Here is a 23,499-nt window from a genome sequence, read left to right as displayed (position 1 = left end):
TTGCCTATAACAACACGAAGCACGCGTCCACGGGGGTGACGCCGTTCTTCGCGAACAACGGTCGTCATCCCAGAACCTTCCCGGGGTTCGGGGCACCGAGAGAGGGGGTGCCGCAAGAAGCCGACCAGTTTGCAGCGGAGCTGCAGGAGGTGCACGAAGAGTTGCGGAGACATTTGGAGCTGGCCAAGCAAGCATATAAGGTGCAGGCAGACAAAAACAGGAGAGCGGGGGAGGAGATCCAGGTGGGGGACTGGGTGTGGTTAGCGGCCCAAGCGATGCCAGCCAAGTCGTTGGCCAAGAAGAAGCTAGGGCACAGGCAGTTAGGGCCGTACCAGGTGGAGGCTAAGATCAACCCTGTAGCCTTTCGACTAGCCCTCCCCGAAGGTTCCAGAGTGCATCCGGTATTTCACAGGTCGGTGCTCACCCCCTACAAGGCACCGCACAGGTTTCAGGAGTCTGAAACAGTCCCGCAATTACACACTAAGTCACAGGAGAGGGAGAGGGCACCTAGGGCCGAACCACTCAACGAGGTCACAGAAATCCTGGACTCGAGATGGGGGAAAGAGGGGGTAGAATACTTTCTAGCCACAGAGGGCACTCCAGCCAGTGCCAACGGTTGGGTGCCGGGCTACGCTTTAGACAAACCTCTTCTAAAAGACGAGTTCCATGCCCTTTTCCCGCATAGACCCATGCCAGCCGAGTACTTTGATGACTGGCTCTTTACGCCCACACTCTCAGACAGTACTTTCCGGGGTTTTTCTTCAGCCGAGGAGAGAACGCCAGAATCTAGCCCGCCCAGGGGATCGTGCTCAGGGGTGGACACAGAACCCTCTTATTGGTGGGACGAGCAACCAGAGGAGGACTGGCGCAGGAAATGGCTGATGGGACCTTGGCCGGCAGCACCAGACGAGGTACCAATGGAAGAGGGAGAAGAGAACACTTTGGGTCAAGAACCCGAATTCGAACACTCATACACCGAACTGCAAGCAGAGGAACTGGAGGTACACAACCTGTATCCTGCATCCACCTCCGAAGAGCTGCAGCTCCTACAACCTGCACCCGATGGGCGGGAGGGGGGAAGGGGGGGCTTCGAGGGGGGGATGGATGTCAGGGTTTCAGGGACAGAGAGCGAGGGGGAGGGGTCCCAGGGTGACGAGGAAGAGGACGACGATGACCCGAGGTTGTCAGTGAGTCCGTCAAGTGAATCCGAGGATTCCCAAAAGGGAGCCCCCCTGGTCAGGGCAAGGGGCAGTAGAGAGGGAAGCAGTCAGAAGCAGGGGAACGAAGAGGGAATCCCCAGTGGGGGTTGGAGATCGGGACCGGCCTCTCCGTTGGAACGGAGTGAAGGGGGTGGAGTTACCAGTGTGTCAGAAAGAGCAGAACAGGGAGCAGAGAGGGGAAGGAGTTCGGAGCAGAACATCCTGCCGGAAGGGGAGGAGTGTAGTACCGAGAGTAGCGTAACGGTCGAAAGGAAGGTCAGAGGCAACGTACGCGCGCCAAGTTCAAATGTGGAGGCGCGCAGAAATGAGGAGAGCCCTGAGGAGGAGCCTGGTCCCAAAGCACGAAGGAGGGGGGAGCAGGCGTCAGAAGACTCAGCCTTGGGGGAGTCCCGAAGGGAGGGAGCACAGGGGGGCAGGAAGACCCTGCGGAAAAGGAAGGAGAGGAAAAGGTGGAGCAGTACAAGCCTCTTAAGCTGGTGCAGGGGCGGGACTGACTCAGAGGGGACTTCAAACATCTAAGGGTAAAAGATGCTGAGCCACGGAGCTTGGATGTAACGACAACAATGTTCTTCAATAAAACCTTTTGTATATAACTTGGACTGGATTTTGGTCTCGTGTGAGCTGGGACCTCGGGTGGCTCTGACAGTTGTAATCTGCCCTGAAACCTTATGGTAGAGGATGGGTAAGAAATTTTATTATTATTATTAATATTATTATTATTATTATTATTATTATTAAATAAAAAACAACTTTTGCCCTCACCCTCACCACTTTGTGACCTGGGGTGGATCTACACACAGGGGGGAAAAAATCTGCTATAAATAAGTCATAAATTAAATTGTTATAACAAAAGAAAAAACCCTATGTAAATTTGCATAGAAATGTTTTGTGCTCTACAGCGCCATCTGTTGTTGCATGGTTATAACACATTTAAAGCACTTTAAAAACAAAGTAATATAGCTGAGTCCCATGTCTGAGACTATGCCAGTGTTCTTTCTTTCTAGCTGTGTTCATGAACAGGAATGACAATTCAGGTTGTTACTATTAATAAAAAATATATATATTGACCACAGTTCTCAACCTGAAGTGTTCCTAAACATAACAAAGTTGGAACTTAAGAATGTGCCTTCTATAGTACTGTACAAGGTCCATCTGATACAGCATTGTCAACACTGACAGGCTGTGGTTCTCCCAGGTCAGTAGTGAGAGTAGATGAGAGTCCTTGGGGGCATGTAGAGTTGGCTGGTTATACTAGTTCTTCTGTGATGACTGTATGTTGCAGTGTTACAAATGGAACACATACCTCTTTTCTACAAGACAGTGGGTTAGATCCAAATTGAGTCATTATTAAGTCTCACTGAAACGCACTTGAATTGGTCACTGTTTGGATTGCTCTGTTAGTCTGGATCCAAGCCATTAAGAACATAGGAAGAGCCTGATGGATCAGACCAATGTCCAGTATTTTGTTTGCAATGACCAACCAGATTTTGTTTGCAGTGACCAGCCAGATGCAGTGACCAGCCAGATGCAGTGACCAACCAGATGCCTGTGGGTAGGAGACCCACAAGCAGAATTCAAGCACAAGAGTGCTATCCCCTCCTGTGGTTTCCAGCCACTGGCATTCAGAAGCATTGGTGCCACCAGCTGTGATTGTGAAGTTTCTATATTCTAGAATGGCTTTTCTCACCTTGGGGCCCCAGATGTTGTTAGACTACAACTCCACTCAGCCCTGACAACTAGCCCTACTGGAAGTTGTAGTCCAGCAACCTGTGGGGTAATAAGGTTGGGAAAAGCTGTTCTAGAGGATAACTTTTCTGTCTCCCTCCCTCCTTCTCCACCCCTCATGCCATTTAGAGACAACCCTTTAAGAATATTTGGGCTGGTTCCACCCCACCTCCAGGTTTTCCTCTTTTTTTTTTAACAAGATGTAAATTTACATTACTTTCTCTAGTTAAATGTTAGCACTTTCCTAAAACCTCTGAGAAGAAATTATACATTTCTTTTAACAGTAATGGGGTATAATTATTAGAAATTAATTTAAGACTCTACAAGTGCAGCGTGACATGCTGCCAGGGACTGGGGTGTGATATTTTAAGTGATCTTGTGAAAGGACAGAAGCACTGAAATTACAGCAATCTTCTGTGCAGAGTTGTATCAACTTGTTGCTTGACCAAGGTTTTTATCCTGAATTTGCATTATCTCTGTCTTTCTCAAGCCAATCTTCTTCTTTGGCGATCACTCATAGCCAAGTAAGATTGTCTCCCATAAACACGGTTTTAACAGTGAGTCCGTAAGTGACTGTGTAGGCCAATTCTGGATCCACACGTCCTTCCACAGTGGAGACATAGGTTTCCGGGCAGGGGTTGATCACAGGGAGGGTTTGCCAAGCGTGCCTTCCTCTTAGCATGTTTCTCCCTTTTGTCCTGAGTTTGAGCATCTTCAAAGCCCATGACACCTTTGGGAAAAGCTGTTCTCCAGTTGGAGCGCTTGCAGGCCAGTGTTTCCCAGTTGTCGGTGTTTATACTACATTTTTAAAGATTTGCCTTGATAGAGTCTTTACACCTCTTTTGTTGACCACCAGCATTACACTTTTCATTTTTAAATTCAGAATAGAGTAATTGTTTTGGAAAACAATAATCTGGCATCCACACAACATAACCAGTCCAATGAAGTTTATGTTGAAGAATCATTGCTTCAAGCCAATAGGATACATGGGGCAATTGATGCAGACAAAAGCCATATTCAGGCATTTCCCCTTACTCAACTGCAACTGGGGGGGGGTGGAGGAAGGGGGGTACAGTGGGTGTGGGCCACCCCAGGTGTCACACTGAGGGGGGTGATAAAATGCCGGGTGCCATTCACCATGGGTCCTGGGAGAGATTCAGTGGCTTGGGCATGCGCAGGCTCCACGCTACCCAAACGGTCTGCCCGCTGCCTCCTGCTCAGAGCATCCTACTCTCGTGCAGGACCCTGGTAGAGACACTTGCCTGACTGGCATGTTCTCTCCCTCCTGGTCAATTGTTCAGAAGCTTCAAAAGCTTTCTTCTGCCCGAACATCACAGCGACTAATGCCAAAAGGCATTAGCACACTTAGGAATCTGCAGAGTAATTGCAGTTTGCGTAACAGACCTCAGTGGATCAACATATAATAATGCACTTGGAGCATTCTGACTTCGCTCCTTCCCCTTTCTCATCAGACAGGGAAGAGAGGAAAGAACAAAGGACAATAGTCCCACTTCACGGAACACAGTAACACAAACATCCTGTCTCCGTCGCTTCCCACTCTGTAGAGTCAAAACATATACCATCATGTGATAGACAATTACATGACTGCAGACATGGGGAACGAATCTCCAACACCTCCCCCCCCCCCCAGCCGTAGGGCAGCTGAGTGGGAGGAGGCAGGCAGATTCTGGAGGCCCTGCTGTGCACCTCACCCCTATGGATGGCTCGCCCGGCCCCTGGACTCGCTGCCTCACGCGCCTGAGCGGCTTCGTCTGCCACTGTGCGTGGGTGGCTGTGTGTGTGTGTGTGTGTGTGTGTGTGTGTGTGAGAGAGAGAGAGAGAGAGAGAGAGAGAGAGAGGTGAGGTCACACTTCCTTCCCCTGCCCTTCTGTCAAGTCTGAGAACCAGTGTGGTGTAGTGGTTAAGAGTAGTGGACTCGTAATCTGGTGAACCAGGTTTGCTTCCCCGCTCCTCCACATGCAGCTGCTGGGTGACCTTGGGCTAGTCACACTTCTCTGAAGTCTCTCAGCCCCACTCACCTCACAGAGTGTTTGTTGTGGGGGAGGAAGGGAAAGGAGAATGTTAGCCGCTTTGAGACTCCTTAGGGTAGTGATAAAGCAGGATATCAAATCCAAACTCTTCTTCGTCTTCAGTCTTCACTACCTGGGATCACATGCCTTTCACTTGTAGGCTTCACAGTAGCTTTCAAATATTTGAAGGATTGTCATGCAGAAGATGTGGCAGACCTATTCTCAGTTGCTCCAGAGGGTGGAACTAGGTCCAATGGATGGGAATTGCAAGGAAGAGGATTTTGACTAAATACTAGGAGAAACTCCCTGTTTGATTTGCATACTTTGACTTTAATCTGTACACATTATTTCACAATTCAGAACATTTGGGCAACATTTTAGGGGAGGAAATGTACAGCACATGCTTTGCAAGTAGAAGATGCCAGGTTGATCCCCAATATCACAAGATAATGTTGAAAAACAGCATCTCGTCTTTCCAAAACTCTGGAGAGCCACTGACAACTAGTTGCATAGACAATACTGAACTGGATGTAGTTTCCTGTGTGCAGGCATCTCTGTCTGGAAGGGTAAGGTAGCCTGTTACATTTGAAAGACAACTGTAAACAATTAACATTGCTAGCAGGGTTACTGGAAGTTTTGTAAGGTTAATTTTATTAGTCGTGTCCTACTCTTTGTGACCCCATGGACCAGAGCACGCCAGGCACTCTCATCTTCCACTGCCTCTCACAGTCTGGTCAAACTCATGCTGGTAGCTTCGAGAACACTGTCCAGCCACCTCGTCCTTTGCTGTCCCCTTCTCCTTGTGCCCTCTATCTTTCCCAACATCAGGGTCTTTTCCAGGGAGTCTTCTCTTCTCATGAGGTGGCCAAAGTATTGCAGCCTCAGCTTCATGATCTGTCCTTCCAGTGAGCACTCAGGGCTGATTTCCTTCAGAATGGAGAGGTTTGACCTTCTTGCAGTCCATGGGACTCTCAAGAGTCTCCTCCAGCACCATAATTCACAAGCATCAATTCTTTGGCGATCAGCCTTCTTTATGGTCCAGCTCTCACTTCCATACATCACTACTGGGAAAACCATAGCTTTAACTATGGGCCTTTGTTGGCAAGGTGATGTCTCTGCTTTTTAAGAAAAAGTACAACAGTACAAAAAGTAAAAAAGAAAAGTACAACAGTACTAGAGATGGAAGTCTCAAAGATTAGCTTCCGCCCCCTCCTTTCTCTCAGTATGAAAGTAAAACAACACAATCAGGTGATCCTGATGAAAATACTGACAGAGGAATGGTGGGAGGAACAAGCTCAGGAACCACTAAGGGGACATGGCTCAGAGCCCAGGGAATGGTGGTGGGATGACGGTGAGTGGTTAGAGAGAAGCTGAAGGGGTAACTGGGCTTGGTGAGCTGGGAGAGTCTGTGGCAGAGAGGAGTGAAGAATCAGAAGCTGAATCTGGCGAGGGGGAGGCAGAGATGCGTCAGGCTGGTGAAGAGTCACTGATGTCTCCCCCTCCTGCTGTGGAAAGATTTTAATCACACCACCTGAGCCATGATTCTGAATTCTGTGTCAGCAAGTGGGAAACAGGACATGCTTGGAGGTTTTACTGCAATCAAGTGGTATGTAAATTCTGCTAACTATAAATAATAATAGAAAACCAGTTTACCAGTGGAAATAGGGGCATGCATTTAACACTTTTATGCTCACATCACATATCTCTTTGCAAGTTCCACCCCACCCCTATCCCTGTTATTTTATAAAAAATACACTCAAAAATAAAACTGTGCCAGAATATATTGTTGCTAGGGTACCAGACCTCAAGAATGATAATGCTAGAAAATTGCACTAATGAAATTTTAATGAGGCATTTTCCACAATTCAAAAAAAAAATAGAGACAGTCATTTTCCAGTGAAAGGAACCTGAAAACAGGAACTGTCCCTGATAAACAGGAACAGCTGTTTTCTCCCAGGTGCAAACTGATTATTTAAGAGGCTTATTTGTTGTCATTTTTGGAGCGACCATTTACTCAACTATTGGGTAAAAAGGAGAAGGAAAAGGTAAAGGTAAAGGTTTTTGCACTGGCTTTGTAATTCCCTTTCTAGGGAGGCCCTCCTCGCGCCCTCTTTGATGGCAAGGGAACACTCTATGAAGACCTTTCCTTTTGAAAGTCTTCATGAATAGGAAGCTGTTTCATTTTACTTCTTTTGGACCTTCCGAATATGCGTATGCATATTTACTAATAAGCTTCATTGTATGATTTTTCAAAAAATGTATGACCTGACATTTCTGATTTTAGTTGTTGGTGTGTTGAACTTGGATGTAGGAGACCAGGGTTCAAATTCCCAACTCAGCCATGAAGTTCACTGGGGGATCTTTTTTGGGTTGCAAGATAGACATCACATTTCTTCCCGTTTGTGTGTGTGTGTGCGTGGACAGTCAGTTTTAAAACTGGGGACATAAAGGAAATGCCCCTGGGTAAGGAACCTACCAAACATTAAACAAATAGGTCAAGGGGCTTACTGCGTATTGCACAAGGTAATGTTACCTTAATTATATAAATATATAAAAACCACCTGGGAAAGTTCTCTCCTTCACCCTTGCCTCCCTTCCCCCTTTTCTGAAAATGTCCTCTGTCAAGATAAAAGAGAATGTGAGATATAATTGTAATTGTTTGGGACAATTGGGAAAGAAGCGGGCCATTCCAATAGTCTGCCTCTTAAATTCTGCTTTCAGAGCCAAAACCCAAAGGAGAAGGATGACCCATATGGGGAAAAAACTTCTGTTAATAAACATTCTGTGAACTGCATCAATTGTCGTTTTCAGAATGATCTTTATGTTTTAACCTCTCAGTGCAAAAAAACCCCAACACATTAAAAAAACGAAGCAGCAACCTTTTTTCTATGACTACAATGGAGACCTGCCTTTTCAGATTTCACATTCCTAATGCAATTAAACAAATAGATTGTGCATACAAAGGTAAAAATTGACATCTATTTTCTCTTATAACAAGAGTATCATAGAAATTTTTTCGTCTCTTTTTGCTGCTGTTAGATAAAGGAGTTATTGACCTAGTGTTGTTTTGCCAATGCCAGCAGCAAACTTCTCATCTTCCTTCCAAAAGATGGCAGCTGTACTGAGATGCGAAATGTTTTAGTTTGCAAGGTTCATTATTCGTAGTTCAGCGCATTATCTCTGATGACTCATTTAAAACAATGTCCTTTCCTCTCTCTCTCTTTTTGTTATCTAAATCTCATCGCTTCTTTTCTTTGCAGATTATAGGTTTGGATGTGCATTTTCTGCCTACACACTTACTCTTTTCTGCCCTCTAATGGCAGCATAAAGCAACTGGGAGAAAAATATGCATGAAACACCAATAAATTTTGGGATGGCAAAACAGGTGGGGGTTGGATGGGGACCCCATAAAGAATAGTAGCATCTTGTGTGGGTCCAATGTTTGCAGAGCATATTTCATTCACTGTGTGTCTGAAATATTATCCACAGAGAAAAGAAAATATTTTTTATTTCTGTTCAAGCATAACATATCTTTCTGGCACTACTGGGGTAGGTAGGTAGGTAGAGGGGATACTATCTAAATTTTGGTGTTGGATGTGGAAGGAAACAGCAGGGAGACAACAGGGAAGAAAGGAGACAGAGCCATATCAAGGGGGAATTTGAGCAAATGCTGTTAACATTTATTTAGAGGGAAATTAAAGGTTAAGCCCATATTTTCCTAGGATGGAAAACCTAGGTCTGATGGAGAATCAGGGCTGGTTCGATACAGTCTCCTACTTGAAGCAGATATGTGCAGCTGCTGGTACTTCTTTCATTTTTGTTGTTTCTCAGCCTTCCTTTGTTTCTGCCTGCCTTTCCTTTCTGCGTGATCCCTTTCCTGTTCCGTGTAATCCATCAATTTCCTGGATATCCAAGTTATTTTACACAGATGACAGCTAAAATGCCACCTTATTCAGGAGAGTAATTTATTTCTGCGTCCACCTCCTTGCCACCAGGCATCACTTGCAATATACTATAAGGTTCATAAGCTGCAGCCAAGCGATGAGCTGGAAGAGGAAAACCAACAAAGGTGGAATCTACACACATTTAAAAAACACTATGAAAATGCTTTTTAAAAAACATTTTGAAAAATACATTGAATTTTGCATAGCTCGCTGTTGCCATCTAGTGTCACATTTGTATACTGCACTTTGTAACACATTTAAAACGGTTTATTTGCAGCTGTGTGGCTGAGTCCAAAGTTATGGCTAAGTTTGTAAAACTTCTTAGAATTTCATCAAAGACCTGGAAGTTGCTGTCTTCAACAAAAAATATTTTGAGTTGATAGATAGAACATTATGTGGTGGAACAACAAATCAGTTGTGTGAATCAAAGACTTAGCAGAGACTATGGATTCCTTGCTCACAAAAAACCCCACCATGGACAGAAGAGGTAGGGAAAGGTGTATTACTGAAAAATCAAGATTGTATTGAGGCGATTCTTTTTCAGATGTAAACAGTGTTCCTTTTCTGCTTGCCGTTGTTATACTTCAGCCTGTGAAGTGGACTGTAATTTATGAAGACACATGCATTTAAGTAGAATAAAATATGTATTTGTACTTCATTGTTCTTCCATGGATCTCAGAGTTGCATTCACAGCTGTTCCTCTCTACTGTATTACCACAACAAGCCTGTAAAGTATGTTAAGCTGAGAAATAGTGACTGCTCGAGGCCACACAGAATGCTTTACACTGTAACGCTTACAGTTATATGGGGATCTGAACTTTCTCCCTAGTCCTAGTCCAGCCCACTGACTGGGCTGGCTCTTAAATGCTTGTTTTTAAGGTCCACATATTTCTTTTACAATAAATAAAGGTAAAGGTAAAGGGACCCCTGACCATTAAGTCCAGTCGTGACTGACTCTGGGGTTGCGGCGCTCATCTCACTTTATTGGCTGAGGGAGCCGGTGTACAGCTTCCAGGTCATGTGGCCAGCATGACTAAGCCGCTTCTGGCGAACCAGAGCAGTGCACGGAAATGCCGTTTACCTTCCTGCCGGAGCGGTACCTATTTATCTACTTGCACTTTGACGTGCTTTCGAACTGCTAGGTTGGCAGGAGCAGGGACCGAGCAACGGGAGCTCACCCCGTCGTGGGGATTTGAACTGCCAACCTTCTGATCGGCAAGTCCTAGGCCCTGTGGCTTAACCCACAGCACCACCTGCGTCCCTTTTACAATAAATACTACCACACAAACAAGGACCTCTCTAAATCTATTAGTAAGACATTAAAAAGACCAGTCTTTATTCTTTCCACGGTGCTGTATTATACTTTAATTTTCCTTCAGATTATATACATATTTTGCATTTTGCTATCATGCCACATTATTATTCATGATAAGATAGAATTATTGCAATGATTTGGAGGGTCATTTCTTTGTATGAGGAGAAGTCTTCGGTAAACCAAAAGTCAGACCCAACAAACTGTTTCCTTAAAACACCACCTGTGCCCAGGGCATGGTGAAGACCTGCTTCTCCAAGTAGCTTCATTACCCCTTTTTACAATTAATTGTTTAGTTGATTTAGATATATTTACACCCTACTTTTCAACAACAGACCTCCACCTTGGCTTTCCTCACCCACTCATTAAACACTGTAGCCTTTGAAAGGGAAGCAGGGGGAGTGGAACAGCACACACAGGGTGCTCCCAGACAACCTGTTTATTGAGCATTCATCCTCTTTTGTTTGTGGGGAGATCAGAAGATGTTGGCTATTTCATCAGCATTTGTTCAGATGAATTTGCAGGGAGGTTAGATGTCATCATACCAGAGCACATGTTTCCCCAGCACATTCCTCATTATACAATCTTTTGGGGAAGTGGGTTTGTTGCACAAGACTTCCCAATCAACCATGACTGTGCAACCTGAATTTGCAGGTATGTAATTGAAACCCCTCAGGGACGCGGGTGGTGCTGTGGGTAAAACCTCAGTGCCTAGGACCTGCCGATCGTATGGTCGGCGGTTCGAATCCCCGCGGCGGGGTGAGCTCCCGTCATTCGGTCCCAGCTCCTGCCCACCTAGCAGTTCGAAAGCACCCCTAAGTGCAAGTAGATAAATAGGTACCACTCCGGCGGGAAGGTAAACGGCGTTTCCGTGTGCTGCGCTGGTGCTGGCTCACCAGCTGCAGCTTCGTCACGCTGGCCACGTGACCCGGAAGTGTCTTCGGATGGTGCCGGCTCACGGCCTCTAGAGCAAGATGAGCACGCAACCCTAGAGTCGGACACGACTGGCCCATACAGGCAGGGGTACCTTTACCTTTACCTTTAATTGAAACCCACCTGGAAATGGCCACCACTTGGAAGTGCTCTTTCCCTTCTGTGAACTTCACTGCTGCCACTGTGAACATTTTTCTTATCCTTGGCTGGCTCCCCTAAAACAACCCTTTGTCCTCTGCAACTTAGGTTCTCAAGTCAACTTTCTTACTGACCCAGCCAATTTACTGTACTGGATAGAGTGACAATTGCAGGTTTTACAGGTGACCCTGAGTGAAACAGTTGAAGGAGTGCCTATTTCTATGTAGTCCTGCCTGGGAATTAAGCTTGGCAGGACAGAGACCCTTCTTAACACCACACTGCTAGGAGTTGTATATCAGGTATTTTTTCCATGGTGGCACCACAGCTTTTAAAATCTCTGTCCCTTGAAATCCAGATGATGGCTTCTCTTATATTATGTGGATGCCATCTAAAAACATCCAGGATTTTTTTTGGGGGGGAGAGAGCAGACTTTAAGTTAGGGGGGAGGCCAGAACCGAGTTATCTGCAACACAGTTGGTCAGTTAGTTAAATATTTTTATTTACTTACTTGATTTGGGGGAGGGGCAGCTGCCTTCTTGCCCCCCAACCCCGGTTGCGTCCATGGTATTCATACGGCATTTTATTGAAATGCTGCATGCCAACAGAAACTGTCATTTTCTCTCCATTTGTGATGGTTGAATTTGTTTGCTGAAGAAAAATGAACAGGTCTTTTTGCCCATTGAAGGGAGTGTTACACATAACTTCTGTGCTGCTTTGAAGTTACCTATCGCCAACGGTCATTATAATTAGATATGCTACCCAAAGCTACCCTTAGGCTGTAATCCTACAGACTCATACTTCTGAATAAGTTTCATTGTACTCAATGACACATATGTCTGAGTAGGCATGCTTAGGATTGTGCTGTAAGTTTCAATATATTAATATGGAGAACAAGAAATCAATCCTAGGTTGCATTTAGACGTGGGACTTATTGTGTTAATTTTACTAATTACAGTGCTAGCGGTACTGCCCCACTTTCCAGTGTTCCTTTCACACTGCAGTTGATTGTTGTGTTTTGGAATTGTGGCTTTTTGATCAATATACTGTTTTGTTTTGTTTTTTAATTCTAGTTGGCAGGAAAGAACCGTATGCCAGTGTATGAGCCCAAATTTTATTATTATTATTATTATTATTATTATTATTATTATTAATTATTATTATTATTATTATTATTATTATTATTATTATTATTATTTATACCCTGCCCATCTGGCTGAGTCTCCCCAGCAACTCTGGGCGGCTCCGAATCAAGTATTAAAAACAATACAGCGTTAAATATTAAAAACTTCGCTGAACAGGGCTGCCTTCAGATGTCTTTTAAAGATGGGATAGCTACTTATTTCCTTCACATCTGAAGGGAGGGCGTTCCACAGGGTGGGTGCCACTACCAAGAAGGCCCTCTGTCTGGTTCCCAGTAACCTTACTTCTCGCAATGAGGGAACCGCCAGAAGGCCCTCGGCGCTGGATCTCAGTGTCCGGGCAGAACGATGGGGGTGGAGACGCTCCTTCTGGTATACAACACAAAACTCATGTGATTTTCCAAGTTAACGAGGGTTACAACACCACCCCCCCCGGAAACAATGCAGAAAACGGTAGTAAAGTGCTAGACTGAGAAGTGGCTCTTAGGTCCTGTGAAAGACCACATGAAATGCAAAAACAAACAGGTACGGAAACATCATGAAGATGGAATAAAGTGTCATCTAACCACAACCCTAAATAGACTTCTTTTTTTCCATATTGTGCCACTCAGAGCCACTTGGCCATATGTAAGAATGCTTCTGTACAAAATTGTAATGTAGTTCGTTCTGCAACATGCGCATGTACAGTGCTGGATTTACATATAAGCTAAACAAGCTATAGCTTAGGGACCTACTCTCTTAGGGCCCCCCAAAAAAATTAAAGGAAAAAACACCTGGATGTACATTTCCAAAAATTTAAGATAGAGCTTAATAATTATTTCACTATTAATATACTTCTTAATTGTATTTCACTATTAATATACTTCTTGATTGTATTTCAATTCAACAATTACTTTGATAAAATAGATCTATTTTTATGTGCAAATATGCTATAAATTACCATAGAGCATATATTCAACACAAAAAACAGTGACAATTTGTTGTTGACAAAGTACAGGTGGACATATAAAGGGCCCCATTACCTTCTGTAGCTTAGGGCCTCATCAAATCCAGCCCTGCACATAAAGTCAAATCCTGGGGGGTCTGGCAGTTCTAACGTTGATTTCATAATTCTTGCTACCTTGAAGAAGGCTCCAAAAGTGAATAATAGAAACATAAGAAGCTGAGTCAGACCATTCTAGCCCAGTATTGGCTAGGCTGATTGGAAGAGGCTCTCTAAGGTTTAGACAGAGGATGTTCCGAAGAGACGTGGTGGTGATTGCAGCTGGGACCTCCTGCATGCAGATCAAGTGCTGTACCATGGAGTTAGTTTAAAATTAGGCTTTGGTGGAGCTTCATTGATGCTAGTATTGACCACAGGTGAAGAGATCACACATGGATTTATCTTATCAGTTTCGTAGCACATAATGCTGACCATGACAAGAAGTACAGTTGAGAAGAACTTTAGTGAATCCAGTAGAAGGGGATGAATTTTCCCATTTTCCTTGCTTTCCCTTCTTTTCTAATGATAAGATTAAAAAAAAATTAATATTTTGACACACAGTAGGCACTTCAATTAAACACTGGCAGAATCAATTGCTATTCTTTTCTTCGGTAATGAAAATGGGATTTTTATTTGAAATTCTTGGTACAAATGCGAAAGGCAGCATCTTCAGCTCCTTCATTAACTGTTTTATTTGAGAAAACAATTAATAAAATCAAAGTCAATCTTTTCTCCTCACTATTCCACCGAGGTTAAAATAGATTAGTATTCATATAGTTTTCGTTGTATATTGGAAAGCTGAACAACACATTTTATTTCTAACAGCAGGGGAAAAATGAAGAAAACCAAACTTAATTACACTGGTGATGTTAGGCCTTGGAATGGTTAAGGAAGCACAAGAACTCCTGTTGCAAATTTCTGGGTTCAGGACATTTATAAGTTGTTAGTGAAAATCTCAGAGGGCTGAAACTTACTGTAAAACAGCATGGAACCCAAATTGTTTTATTTTCTGAAGTTGAAAACTTGAAAAGAAGGCAGTACAAGCAACAAATAGATTAATACTTTTTTTTTTAACCATGCGTTCATTAGATCAGATTCATTTTTTATTCATGTTATTACATTAGTATAATAATACAGTTTTAATTTTATGGAGCTGTAGGCATTTAGGTAATATCAGCTCTAGTACTGTGTGTGGGCTTGATGATTTAGCTTAAATCATTCTAACTGTATGGAAGCTATTGGGATTCTGCTGAGTCGTATCAGCTAAAAGTCTGACCTCCACACTATTTTAGAATATCTTTCCTATGAAGCATCCTCTTTCCTTCCTTTTCTCATTAAGCATTTATTCAGAAGCAGCAGTGTGCTAGGCACTGTATTGGGTGCAGAGTTAGCATGGCTCGACCCAGAAGGCTAAGGAATGAAATCAGATAATTTTATGTAATGAATGAAATTTCTAAGAAATAAGGTGCAGGACACAAGCAACATGGACAGGGCAAAAGTGAAGAGAGGAAGGGAAAGATTTGGTGCAGGAATATCAACATTTTGAGTATTGTTCAGTAGGAAGAGAAATTGTTTGGACAGATAGATAGAGGAGGTATTCCAGATACAGGACAATGTGAAATAAGGCACAAAGTTTTAAGTGTGGGATGAAGAGGCAGAAGGTTGGGAATTACATCAATCAGCCGTTTGTCCTAATGGACTTTATCCAGAGTTGTCCTTAAAATGTTAATTTTTCTGACCAAAACTCCCAGGCAACTGTTTTGCTGTTTAATTTGATTCCTCCCCCCCCCTAACAGGTTGCTGTTCTCAGCTAACTGACCCCTCACTAATTTATTTAAATAAAACCAATATATATTCAAGTATTCATGCGGGCATAAACAATACTAAAAGTTTTAAATATGTTTGGGGGGAAATGAAAGCTAAACCAAGCAAAAACCATGAAGGAGTGCCAGGGAGAGATAATTAATATTGACTTCATAGGAACGAGTGTCTCCTAGCTTCAAATTTACATGTGCTTTGTAGCAATCCATTTCTGTACACATGTGAATATCCATCCCTGCACTACATCAAGCTGTGATATGATGGGATGAGCTGACACAACTCATTCTGTTTCTTTATTTTTGCTCCAGAGGTTGCTGTGTCCTGCATTCCACTTTCCCTGCATTATTTAGGGTAGCAAACCAGTTCTTAGAACCACTGAAACATAACTATTTGAGGATATGAATATGCAGGCTGTGTTTGAAGACTAGGCTGAGTTGTATCCAACGATGTTGCTCAGCTGATGATGAGGCTTCCATCAGTGAAAGGAGAGAAGGTTTGGATTATTGTTTTTATTTTTATTTTTTATATTGTGATTTTTGTGTGTGTAAACCGCCCTGAGACCTCCGGGTATAGGGCGGTATATAAATTCAATAAATGAAATGAAATGAATGATACACCTTTAGGTGTCAGGCGAAAATGTTCCTTTTTAACTAGGCTGACCTGATCAAAATCATATATCTTTTAAAATGTGGCTATTTTGGGGGGTGGGGTGGGGGGTGTCATTGGATTATTGTTTTTATTTTGATTTTATATATTGTGATTTATTTATTTTTGTAAACTGCCCTGAGACCTCTGGGTATAGGGAGGTATATAAATTCAATGAAAATGAAATGAGATGAGATGAGAAGGAGGCAGATTTTAACAATTTCTCATCCTCTTGCATTCTCCTAAATCTGCTCTGCTCTGGATCAGGTTTAGGAGGGGTGTAGGGACTTATGGAATCCCCATTTTTGAGGCATCCTTTGCCTGAATATATCTTAAAGCACTGGTAGCCAACAGAATGCTCTCTAGATGCTACAACTCCCATCATCCCTGATCACTGGCCATGCTGGCACCGATGGAAACTGGAATCAAGCAGCGTATTGGCGAGTACGTCACTACTACTACTACTACTACTACTACTACTACTACTACTAATTTATTATTTGTACCCCGCCCATCTGGCTGGGTTTCCCAGCCACTCTGGGCGGCTTCCATAGAAACCAAAAATACATTAAAATATCATACATTAAAAACTTCCCTGAACAGGTCTGCCTTAAGATATCTTCTGAATGTCAGGTAGTTATTTATCGCTTTGACATCTGATGGGAGGGCATTCCACAGGGCGGGCGCCACTACCGAGAAGGCCCTCTGCCTGGTTCCCTGTAGCTTTGCTTCTCGCAATGAGGGAACCGCCAGAAGGCCCTTGGTGCTGGATCTCTGCATCCGGGCACTGGCTCTCATGCCTTTAAACAATGCTTCATGAACATGAAATTTATTACGGTCAGAGACCAGCTTGTGAAACACAAATGGAACTGCAATCCCAATAGCAAAACAAGCATTTAAAACAATATAAAACAATGGATTTTAAGTTTAAAAATGTGATAGGCATATAAACACATAAAAACTTTAAGATAGACTACCTTAGAGAAATGATCCAGAGTCGCCCGTGGATCCGAGTTTGGGAATTTTCTTAACAAACTAGATTGAATCAGGGGGTGGTCTGTGCCTACAGAACTGTGTGCAGAATCTGGCGACAATCCGGGTCATCTTGTAAACAATGCTTCACTTACATGTTGTGGTGATCTTTTAAAAGTCTTTTGAGAGCATCCTCTCAATTAGTAGCCAAGTCCATATAGCATGGAAATGACAGTGGCTGGAACTCAGGCATTTTTGCACATGAAGCAAAAAAAGCCAAAATGCGTCTGCTCACAATTTGAACTCATCTGAGCTGAGGCAATGGAGGGCAGAAAATTGCCACCTGTGATGGCCACTTATCAGATAAGCCAAGCCTTGTTTAAAAAGCTTTGTAGGACTAGCTCTCCCTTCCAACTCTGATTCAGATACAACTGGCAATTATATTAGGTTCTCATGGTCAAACTTTTAATTGGCAGTGATGTTGCAGCAAATGTTCTGTTTAGTCTGATTTTTTGTTTGTGTACATTGTCTATATTTATATATAAACTGTTCCGATTCCTAGAGTTGGGAAGGGATGGAAGCCAAAGCAAACAGACAATTATGCAAGTGCTGTTTTCTTAAAATCTAATTACCGGACTTCAGTTCCTAGAGTAACATAGCGTACAGTCATTTACCAAGTCAGAACTTACCACAGTGTACTTGTGGTGCCTGCAGCAACCCTGCCAAGTGGCAAGAAATCGTTCACACCCTGTCCCAAAGTCTGGGGAATCAGAGGTCTGGAGAAATTCTCCTTACTATTTGGCAGGGCAACCCAGGCTCAAATGATTGTGTACACACTGGTTGTAAAAGTTGCCATTTTTAAAACTTCTGTCTCTTTTCACCCTATTCAGAGCCCCATATTTGCTCTGCTGTGCTCATGCAGAGCTCCTGGTTATGCCCAGATTTCACATTGGAGTGCCTGTTCCCCTAGCAAACTGTTAGATGGGCATGATGACATCTTTCATCTATAAAGGGAAAACAAGGTAATATTTTCTAGCATATTTCATTTTCTGATGTAAAAGCCAGTACTCGGAAACACATCATTGAAAGCAATCTATTAACAATTTTCATTTGCCTTTCCCCCCCTTTTTGAAAGCATTATACGTCTTGTTTTTGTTTTTGACTATTTCTGGTCGTTTTCATGATGAGAACTATGCTGGAACACACTCTATATTTGATGCTGATGCCCTTGAACGGATTCATTTAAACTGATAGGAATCCATAAGCATAAAAACCAATATTATTTCATGTGTAATATTGTCATTGTGGCAGGCACAGTGCATCATTTCTGCTGGAATTGTTTCTCCTAATGCATAAGTTACCAGAGTGCATTATAGATGAATGTTTGCTTCTTTGCAACTTTAACCCTCTGTTCATTCAAGTCTTCATTTAAAGCTAAACAAACAGGCTGGTAGATTCTGTCGGTGTTACGGATCTTCCTTGAAGACTTTGTTTCATACATTTTATGCTTGTTGCTAAAATGCTTGAAAGCAGCATTCTCATTAATTAGCAGCCTTACAGGAATAACAATTAACATCTTCTCAAGCAACTGTAAATTAACATAGTTCACACATGATTAATGTAGTTTTTTTGGGGGGAAAGGTATAGTCAGGACTGTGTGTACAATATAAGGAATAAAAAGAGACAAACTTTTCTATCCTCACCATTCAAATGATTTGATGTGTTTTCCTTTGCACATCACGTTGAATGTGTTACAAGCACAATAACGAAAAAGGGTCACAAGGCCAGAAATAAATTCTGCCTTTAAAACTCCTAGTGCTAATTAATCACTTCTGATTTCTAATGAAAACAAATATCATTAGGCAGGTATTGAATTAAATAGATAGTGACAGTCTTTTCACACTGGATAATACCAAAGCTGTCCATTTTTTTAAATTTTTATTTCAGAAAAGGAGCTCTATCTGAATGTTGAAGATCAAGCCTTTCCTAAATTATAATAATATTTTTTTTTCCCCAGCTGCATGATCTGCTGGTTTTCATAGCCTATAATTATGAACTTTGTATTTCTCAGGTGTCCTACTGTCAGGGTGGGGGGTGGGGGAGGTGGAAATCTCCATCTTTTGAAATTATGGGATGCTGCCTCGCAATGGCAGAATCTAATCTGCTCCCAATTTGTGTCAGCATTTTGCATGGGGGGGGGGGACTCAAATCCTCTAGAAAACTAGGAATCAGTAGAAGGTATCCCCCCTTCCTTCTTTTTTTCTCTCTGGGCTTCATAAGCCCAATGCAATTAGGCAGCAAGTGACTGTATGCCATATGCATTTATTGCTCTTCTTAGCATGTGTTACTTTGATGTGTTAGGCTGGAAAGCAAACTCTTTTTCTTGGGCAGCCTTCCTCCTGGGTCTTTATACTGCTTAGCAGTTGAGTGTAGACTTTGAAACACAGCCTAATTTAGAGGCAGATGCTGCAGCTGCTGCTGTCATTTCAGCCATCTCCCCCCTTCCCCGATTTTGCTTTGATGTCAGCTTAGAGCCGTTGTTGTTGCATTCGGTACACTGGCTTCGCCTTCCTCAATTCACAAAACAGAACCTGCATAATTTTAACCATTTGTGTGTGCGCACGTGTGCTTTTGCTCCTAAATCTTCTCCTAGCAGCCCCGCTCGCTGAGGACGCCTCGCGTAGGAGTCACATGTGTTGTGCCAGCCTCTTTCATAATCACACGGGAGAAGAAAGCTGTACGGGAAAGGAAAACAAACAAAAAGTCCCTTTGAATTTGACCCTTTGATGTTCAGCGAATGGCTACGGACATCAGGAAAAGAAGGCATGTGTGGCCGATACCAAAGCCATTCAGTTCTTTCCAAAACCTGCATAGGATCTGAGCATGATCGACAGAGCCAGTTCAGATGTGATAAACCAATTGTTGGAGAAACATGCAGAGCTGGTACTGGGCTTGCAGTTTGGCCAGGCTGCAGGCCCAGAGATGTCACCATAGGAGAGGCCCTGCTTGTAGTGTCTTTGGTGAATGTGCCTTGGAGTTCAGGGCTGGCCCACCCATGAAGCAAGGTGAAGCGACTGCCTCAGGTGGCAGGATCCACAGGAGTAGCAGATCCATCCTCCAAGGAATGCATCACTTTCCACTGCAGCTGTGGTGACTTCCTTGGGGACTGGATCGATTTCCTCCTTGGCAGTCCTACCCCAATGCCACCTCTACAGTGGCCCCTTGGTAAATAGGAGGCACTGCTGGTTTCCACTACCACCCTTGTTTTGATGCAGATCTTTATCCCCCCTTGTTCCTGATGTAGATCTTTATGCACCACTTCTGCCCCACTTGAGCATGGGGGAGGCTACACCATTTTGTGGTTCGCCTCAGGTGCCAAAATGGCTTGAGCCAGCCTTGCATGGAGTGTCACCACACAAGACGGGGCCTTCTCAGTGGTGGCACCCCAGCTGTGGAACTCCCTTTCTACTGAGGTCAGATTATTCCCCCACATTATATGCATCCAGATGGCAACTCAAAACCTATTTGTTGTAACAGACCTTTGGAGCGTAATCTGAATGACATAATTTGTATTTGCATTTATGCTTATATTTGTGTTTGTAGAATTAAATGGTGATTCATTTGCCATACTTTGTACTATGCTTTTAATGCTGTAACTTTATTGCTAGCTGCCCTGGGTTCTTGTGAGAGGAAGGGCAGAATATAATAAATAACATGTCAAAAAACTTAATTATTATTAATAAAATATACATTTAATGATATCATCATCATTATTTGATGTCTCAGACAGAAAGCCCATATATGTACAACTGAGGTCCTGCTTAAATACCTACCTGTGAAGGCCATCATGCTGGCAGGCACTTGGAAAAGGGCCTTATAAGTAGTGGCCCCACATCTGTCGTATCCAGTCCCATTTGAGATTAGGGAAGCCTTATCCTTTGACAGTTTCAACTGCAGCAATGAAGAACTCATCTCTTTTCTGTTTCCTTTAGTGGCTGATGTAAATCAAACTGCAGATATAATTATTATGGTATGGTTAATATATAGAATATATTTGCTGGGTATTTTCTGTTTTGTGCTGGCTCTTTTTATGAAGCAGATATCCAAAGTGCTTTTAAGTTCTGTTTTATTGGTTGTATTTTCATGTGTATTTTGTAAGCTGCTTTGTGAAGAATTTTTCCAGAGAATGGGGTTGTACATCTGTTAAACAGACTTCCTTAGCTCTTCACATGATGACTCAGAAAGCAATGAAAGATCTCATCTGTACATTGACTATGGATGGAAGTGATTCAGTTAAATGCATTGTAAACTCATACAGGGAAATCCAGTAGGGATAGACAGGACTTCACAGCGCCATCAGGTGTCATAGTGTTATATGGTATATATAACACATATAAAACACTTTTTGTTTCCCATCCTTTATCAACCAACCCCAGACCCATCCATACTTTGTTGTCTATGTTACCAGTGCTACCAAACACAGGTTATAACTAATAATCAAGTCTGCACTGTGTTGGATATGGTGCTGAAGAAATGATTTTGCATGTAGCTATCATGGCACAGAGTGCCTATCACCAGCTTTAGCCAATGCATCAACTATACCCCTTCCTGATCGGAGATAATATGATTGCTATGATACATGCTTTGGTAACCTCATGTTTAGGCTATTGCAATGCACTTTGCGTGGGGCTGACCTTACAGCTGGTCCAGAATGCAGGAGCCTGGGTTGTCCAGGGTGCCCCTTATTGTCTCACACTAGAAAGGCACTGGCTGCCTTTCAACCACCAAACCAGATTTAAGGTCCTGCTACCTGCATATAAAGCCCTAAACAACTCTGGGCCAGGTTACCTGAAATACCACCTTCTCCTCCACAGCCCAGTAAGGCTGTTAAGATCAACACATGGAACCTGGTTAACTCTGCCATGGTAACATGGAGGTGGGCATTTTCTCAGGTGAAACCAGTGTTGCAGAATGCCCCTCCCCCAAAATACAAGAGGCCCCATCAGTACTGGCATTCTTCCAGCTCTTAAAGACACACCTGTTTAGTCAAGCATTCCCTTGATTCCCTAACATGAACCTCTTCCTTATATTGTTTTAATGGGCTTGTTTATTGTACCTTTCAGTCCTGGATGTTTATTTTGACGATGAAATTGTTTTATTGTGTTTTTTAATTATGTGCAGCTACATTTTTTTAATAATCAATTTTATGCTTGTAAACCACTTAGAAGCCACTTGGGAAAAAATGAATTAACAATAACAATAACAATAACTCACCACCAACATTGCAACTTTGCAGGGCCTTCCAACAGTTTATCCATGTGGTTTGTGGCCTTGGTGGGAGATGTAAATAATCCACCGCAGTATATCGCAAGAGGTTTGCTAGGCATTTTGAGGATAAAATTGCTCGCAGCTGCCATGGCTTGGAAAAAAATTGTTGACATGGATCAGTCAGTTGCGGCATCTTCTGATCCTATTTTGTGAATGATTTTTTTTATCGTTAAACACTAAAGGTCTGTGAGACAAAATCCTGGGCCAGGTCCAGCCAACCACCTGTTTGCTTGCTTCTTGCCTCTCTTCGCTTATCACATTAAGCAGGGAGGAAGCAGCTACCTGGGTCCAGGAGGAGGTAAATATGGTACTGAGAGAGCTTGTGGTCTTAACTCCCTTAAAGAAAGAGCAGGTCTTTGGAGCGATGGCTCCCTTGCTGCAGAACTTCTTGTTCAGAGTGGTATCCGAGATCTGTGGAATTCAGCAGTCATGAGCTGGATCAGGATTACACCCGGGCACTTCACAGTTTATTTATTCCATGTTTTTAGTTGTCACATTCAATTCTGTAGTAGTTGGGGGGAAGAGTTCGGCATGGTGGTATCTTCAGCAGAACTTGATTAAACGTAATTCAGAAAAAAAGAGTGGATTAGCTGAATGTTAATCACGGTGCTTAAAAAAAAGAGAGAAAAAAATCACCAAGGAAAATATGATTATTGTTCTCCTGGATGTTTATAGCACCGTTTCTGTGCCTCACCCACAGATTTGTTGCCTGACTTTTATTAGAAAAGGTCAAATTTTGAGTAATTGTTTGATGGTATAATTAAGCCTAATTAACAAGTAATTCCAGGAAGACTGAACTATTATAGCAGTGATTTTGTAGTGATAGACTAACAGAGAAAGTTAGTTCATTTTTAACTCCTTAATAGCTTTCCCTCTACTTATTAAAGAAGAAGAGAAGGGACTACATACTCCATTTGCCCCTGTCTGTAATAGCTTGAGTGTCACCCCACTTGGAGAGTCCTACAGATGGATTACGCAGTTCTTATTTCTATCTGTAAGTTGCCTTGAGTTCCATCAGGCAAAAAGGTGGGGTGAAAATAAATATATTAACTTCATCATCACCATTATCTCTTGGAGATATTGAAGTGTCTGGATGAAAAGGCTTAGTTGCATCAGTACTTAAGAGGGAGCACCACTAAAATGGAGAAACTGTAATCACTTTAGATATTAAGGATTTCCACCATGACTTCTAAAGTGTGTGATGCGGGAAATCCATATGGAGAACAAAAGGCTCATTCCACATTGTATTATTGGAAATAAATTTATATCATGCATGGAAGAAACCAACCAACCAACCAACCAACCAGAAT

General features: G+C 42.8%; 1 long non-coding RNA gene across 1 annotated transcript in view; it reads left to right on the top strand.

Moving 5' to 3' along the window:
* Positions 1 to 23,499, top strand: part of LOC310845126 — a 260,829-nt gene that overhangs the window by 185,934 nt on the left and 51,396 nt on the right. Inside the window, exon 3 of the long non-coding RNA XR_014564487.1 lies at positions 17,752 to 17,883. This is a non-coding gene — a long non-coding RNA (uncharacterized lncRNA). The remainder of the gene's footprint in view (positions 1 to 17,751; positions 17,884 to 23,499) is intronic.

Source organism: Podarcis gaigeae (genome assembly GCF_964106915.1).
Source record: "Podarcis gaigeae genome assembly, chromosome: 5".
Taxonomy (NCBI): Eukaryota; Metazoa; Chordata; class Lepidosauria; order Squamata; family Lacertidae; genus Podarcis; species Podarcis gaigeae.
This window is presented reverse-complemented; position numbering and strand designations above follow the sequence as displayed.